The sequence below is a fragment of the Hypanus sabinus genome, chromosome 13 (genome assembly GCF_030144855.1).
Source record: "Hypanus sabinus isolate sHypSab1 chromosome 13, sHypSab1.hap1, whole genome shotgun sequence".
In the NCBI taxonomy this organism is placed as follows: Eukaryota; Metazoa; Chordata; class Chondrichthyes; order Myliobatiformes; family Dasyatidae; genus Hypanus; species Hypanus sabinus.
This window is the reverse complement of record NC_082718.1, coordinates 78370733-78376732: the sequence shown is the minus strand read 5'-3', so window position 1 is coordinate 78376732 and position 6000 is coordinate 78370733. Positions and strand designations below refer to the sequence as shown.

Genomic DNA, 6000 nt, shown 5'->3' with positions numbered 1-6000 from the left:
CTCTTAGTCTGGCCTCTACCCTTTGACCTGTTTGGCATGGTGACCCTATCAAGAGCCAAAGCATAAAGACCTGACTTCAGCCAACAGAGCTCTCCGGGTCATTGAGGCACACAAGCCTCCAAACCTTGCAACAAGGTTGTGGTCCTCTGGGAGGTTAGATGTGTAATGCCTCGGTGTTATTCCATCAAAGTACCATCATTTGTGGTGGTGATAGAACGTTTGCAAAATATTCTCTATTTCTGCATAAATATGACCTAGCATGTGATCAGATCTCCACATAAGTCCTAAAACTAGATAAGGAGAACCCAATTTAATAAGTAACACAAAAACAATATATTTGTTCATTTATTTATAGCAAAAGTGATCCAATATTACATGCATTTGTTGGAAAAAGTATATGAACCTGTGGGGTAATGCATTCTATTTGGAATCAGGTGTTCCAGTCAATGAGATGAGACTGGAGGTGTGTGTTGTAGAGCTGTCCTGCCCTGTAAAAAGCACACAGACAGGTTCTGACAGCACCTGCTCTTCTCAACAAAGATCTGTTTATGTGCACCATGCCTCGATCAAAACAACTTTCAAAGAACCTTAGAAGGAGAATTGTAGAGATGCATGAAGCTGGAAAAGGCTGCAAAAGCATTTCTAAAGACCTGAGTGTTCATCAGTCCACAGTAAGAGAAATTGTCTACAAATGGAGGAAACTCAGTACTGTTACCACTCTCCCTAGGAGTGGGTATCCTGTAAAGTTCACATCAAGAGCACAATGTGCAATGCTGAAGAAGGTGAAAAAGAACCCAAGGGTGACAGCTCAAGACCTGCAGAAATCTTTAAAATGTGTTAAAGTCTCTGTTCAAGTGTTCACATAAGAATAAGAATCACAGGTTTACTATCGCCGACTTGTGTAGTGAAATTTGTTAACTTAGCAGCAGCAGTTCAATGCAATACATAATATAGAAGAAAAAATAATAAATAAATCAGTAAATCAATTACAGTATACATATATTGAGTAGATTTAAAATTGTGCAAAAAACAGAAATAATATATATTTAAAAAGTGAGGTAGTGTCCAAGGGTTCAATGTCCATTTAGCAATTGGATGGCAGAGGGGAAGAAGCTGTTCCTGAGTCGCTGGGTGTGTGCCTTCAGGCTCCTGTACCTCTTACCTGATGGTAACAGTGAGAAAAGGGCATGCCCTGGAGGCTGGAAGTCCTTAATAATAGAAGCTGCCTTTCTGAGACACTGCTCCTTGAAAGTGTCCTGGGTACTTTGTAGATTAATTTCCAAGATGTTGCCAACTAAATTTACAACCCTCTGCAGCTTCTTTCGGTCCTGTGCAGTAGCCCCCATACCCCCATACCAGACAGTGATGCACACCTTATTTGTTGACATACCAAATCTCTTCAAACTCCTAATGAAGTATAGTCACTATCTTGCCTTCTTTAGAACTGTATCAATATGTTGGGACCAGGTTAGATCCTCAGAGATCTTGACACCCAGGAACTTGAAGCTGCTCACTCTCTTCACTTCTGACCCCTCTATGAGGATTGGTATGTGTTCTTTCATCTTACTTTTCCTGAAGTCCACAATCAGCTCTTTTGTGGACATTGAGTGCCGGGTTGTTACCGTGACACCACTCCACTAGTCAGCATATCGCACTCCTGTACACCCTCTCTTCACCATCTGAGATTCTACCAACAATGGTTGTATCATCAGCAAATTTATAGATGGTATTTGAGCTATGCCTAGCCACACAATCATGGGCATAGAGAGAGTAGAGCAGTGGGCTAAGCACACACCCCTGAGGTGCACCAGTATTGATCGTCAGCGAGGAGGAGATATTATCACCAATCCGCACAGAATGTGGTCTTCCGGTTAGGAAAGTGAGAATCCAATTGCAGAGGGAGTACAGAGGCCCAGTTTCTGCAACTTCTCAATCAGGATTGTGGGAATAATGGCATTTAATGCTGAGCTATATTCAATGAACAGCATCCTGACGTAGGTGTATGTGTTATCCAGATGTCTAAAGCCGTGTGGAGAGCCATTGAGATTGCATCTGCCATTGACCTATTGTGGTGATAGGCAAATTGCAGTGGGTCCAGGTCCTTGCTGAGGCAAGAGTTCAGTCTAGTCATGATCAACCTCTCAAAGGATTTCATCACTGTCGATGTGAGTGATACCGGGCGATAGTCATTAAGGAATAAGAATGGTGTTCATGAAAGGACACCATGGAGGAAACCACAGCTCTCCAAAAAAAAAAAATTACTGCATGCCTCAAGTTTGTAAAAGACCACCTGGATGTTCTACAACACTTCTGAGACAATATTCTGTGGACAGATGAGACAAAAGTTGAAGTTTGTGGCAGATATGTGCCATGTATTGTGTATTGTGGCAGTTTTGGTGTTGGTGTGCAGAAATGTTGTGGAAGGACCTGAAGCAAGCAGTTCATGCAAGGAAGCCCACCAACATCCCAGAGTTGCTGCTAAAGGAAGGGCCTACAATTCCTCCAAGCTGATGTGCAGGACTGATCAACAGTTACTGGAACCGTTTGGTTGAAGTTACTGCTGTTTCTGAAAGCAAAGGTTCACATACTTCTTCCAGCAAATGCATGTAATATTGGATATTTTTTCTCAATAAATAAATGAACAAGAATATTTTTTTGTGTTATTTATTTAATTGGGTCCTCTTTATCTAGTTTTAGGACGTGTGAAGATCTGATCATATTTTAGGTCATATTAATGCAGAAATAGAGAAAATTCTACAGGGTTCACAAATTTCTTAGCACCACTGTACATACAAGTTAAAGATGAACATGGTCATACAGTATGCATAAGTTTATGTATGTATGAGTAATGAAAATCTTTCAGTAGCATCACAAACACATAGCATCATGTAAAGAGCATTCTCAAAACTTAGTTTTTGCAAGAATAATTAAAGATTTTCAAGATTCAGATTTATTTATCATGTTTACATCGAAACAAACAGTGACATGCATCATTCAGCCCATGTGATGCCACACATTCCAGCGCCAATGTAGCATGTCCACAATGCTCCTCAGAATACAAGCAACAAAACAATCACAGCAAACCAAGTCATGTTCTTCCTTCCTGTCCACGCTCTAACATCAGGACAGGCCAGCATCTTTGGCTTCAGCGTCCGGCAGACTCGGATTCAGAAGTAGACACGCAGATATTGGGCCCTCAACTACCCCAGTGGTTTCATAGAGGTTCACAGACCTGAAGCCCCAGTCAACGGGCCTTGACTTCTGGACTTCCTATTTGACCCTTGGTCCTCGATTCTCAGCATCAACCCCAGGACCTGCCAGAACACAAGTAGACCATTACAGAAAAAAAAAATCATTTTAGTGCAAAGTGATCAAAGTTTTGATAGTGTTGTTAAACTCTAGTGATTTGCATTTTGCTGATTGGTTCAAGAAGGGAAGGAGGTGTGGTGGTGTGGGTCTTCAGGTTTGTGTTCTGCCTGCCCGTTGGTAGCTGTGTGATGGAATAGCCGATACAGTGGAACTATCTGATTCTGGAATGATTCATTAATAACTACATTCTGACTCACACCAGCCTCCCATTCATCACTTTATCATTCTCTTCCTCCAGTTTAATCCAATTTCCTTCCATTTCCCTAGTTTTTATTAAAGTTGAAATAGCAGTGACTGCCTGGATATTAAGAAGTGTGGATAACAATGCAAGGTCATCCACTTTGGAAAAATGAAAGAGCAGATTATTATTTAAACGGTAAAAAAATTACAGCCTGCTGCTGTGCAGAGGGACTTGGGAGAGCTTGTGCATGAATCACAAAAGGTTGGTTTGCAGGTACAACAGGTTATTAAGAACACAAACGGAATGCTGGCCTTCATTGCTAGAGGGATTGAATTCAAGAGCAGGGAGGTCATGCTGCAACTATACAGGGTACTGGTGAGGCCGCACCTGGAGTATTGTGTGCAGTTTTGGTCACCTTACTTGAGGAAGGGTAGAGCATAGAAATTTACAGCTCATTACAGGCCCTTTGGCCCACAATGTTGTGCCGACCATGTTACCCACTCTAGAAACTGCCTAGAATTTCCCCAGCACATAGTCCTCTATTTTTCTAAGCTCCTATTTCTTATAACTCCCACCTGTCAAAACGTCAGATATGGTCCAAGTATGTACATACAGTGTGTGTGTGTGTGTGTGTGTGTGTGTGTGTGTGTGAGTGTGTGTGTGTGTGTGTGTGTGTGTGTGTGTGTGTGTGTGTCTGTGTGTGTGTGTCTGTGTGTGTCTGTGTGTGTGTGTCTGTGTGTCTGTGTGTGTGTGTCTGTGTGTGTGTGTCTGTGTGTGTGTGTGTGTGTGTGTGTGTGTGTGTGTGTGTGTGTGTGTGTGTGTGTGTGTGTGTGTGAGAGAGAGAGAGAGACACACTGGTCAACAGTTCACTGACTTTAATGAGAGCTGTTGTAGAATTTGAAGGAAAAGGCCAACAGGGCCGTTTATTGAAGCTCTCAAACTGAAAGTTAATGCCAAGACGCTCCTTTACAGCGTCTGTCGAAACAGTAGTCCTGGTTCCCGGACAAGGACGAGGGTAAACGTTGCTGTGCTTTTGGCCAAGTCTCGACAAGACAAGAACGAAGAGAAGGGAGTTAAATACCAGCATGATGAAACAGTAATTAGCTGGAACGTGGGCGCCATAGCTCTGCGGCAGAGGCCGTGGTTGTGATAGCACCACTGCCTGTAGGGAGTTTGTAGCTTCTCCCCCGGCTGCGTGGGTTTCCTCCCACAGTCCATGAACGTACCAGTCGTTGTAAATTCGCCCCGTGATTTGGCTCGGATTAAATCGGGTGGTGCGGCGCAACGTGTCGGAAAGACATAATCCGCGCTGTACTTCAATAAATAATTAAAAAAATAAACCTACAGCCTAGCAATGCTGATTTATGAAAATAATTAGAAAAGCAATATGGAAAGAGCGGGAAGGAACCTGCAGATGTTCTTCGTGGCGCAACCAATAACGGTATTAATGGAGATCTGGATAACTGTTTGCGTTGAAATGTACCGTCATTCTGAAGCCTCACAGTTCTGATTAAAGGTTATCGATCTGGAAATTGCTGTACACAAGTAGATTCAGCCCTTCAGGAGTTGTACACATTGATGGCAACGCCAACGTTCATTGTCCGCCGTAAATAACGGCCTCAGGTAGTTCAGAGTCATATACAAGGATTCGGGCGGCGGCTTTTCTTCCTCGAAGTGAACCATATGTGCCCTGAACCACACACTTTGCTGGGCTCCTGCTTTGAAATTCAAAATAAAGGCGCCTGTGTACCGCCGCCGGCTCGTTCCGCACTGCTCCTCCTACTTACAGGATTCCGTGCCTGTCAAGTATTCGTAACCCGAATCGTTGACAAAACGGAATTGCGGTGCGAACCTAGCTCCCAATTGGGAAAATGTGCTCCGAGCCTATCTTCCTCCCCGCATAGTCTACCGAACGTGGGGAGGACATATAACATTGCCTTTTAATTTGTTGATGCAGGTTTGTCACTTCCCTGATACTGGAGTAGGTGAAATCCCGATCTGATTCGGCAGGGCTGCCCTGTGTGACACAACGGTGGGTGTAAACCACCTCCGCCCCCCGCCCCTGGCAATATATGCAGTCTCTCTGGGAAGCGGAGCGCAGCACGCCGATATTCCACACCGTCTGTCGCTTCCCTCTCCGATCCAGGCAGACCGCTCTCAGCTCGGAGAAACTTGCTGACCGAGGAGGAAAGTCAGAAGCGAGTTGCAATGGAACATTTACCACTGGAACAGGGGGGAGATCTCCGGGTCTGGAGTAACAGCAGCGCTGTTGAAGACGACTGGACTGAAGTGAGACGCAAAACTTTTTTGTTACATTTTTTAAACACATGAAGTGTCACGAGAGTACAGTTAAGAAAAAAATCAGATTCTAGTCGGCTGAAAGAAAATAGATGCAAGAAGTATTAGCGGGTCAGGTAACATAATACGGAGAGAGAAACCGAGTTAAGCTT

General features: G+C 43.7%; 1 protein-coding gene across 1 annotated transcript in view; it reads left to right on the top strand.

Annotated features, from left to right (window-relative positions):
• The first annotated feature begins 5770 nt into the window (after positions 1-5770).
• tmem116 (transmembrane protein 116) overlaps positions 5771-6000 on the top strand; it is a 40077-nt gene continuing 39847 nt past the window's right edge. The window contains exon 1 of the mRNA XM_059986920.1: positions 5771-5839. The gene's annotated coding sequence lies outside the window, so the exon portion shown is untranslated. The remainder of the gene's footprint in view (positions 5840-6000) is intronic.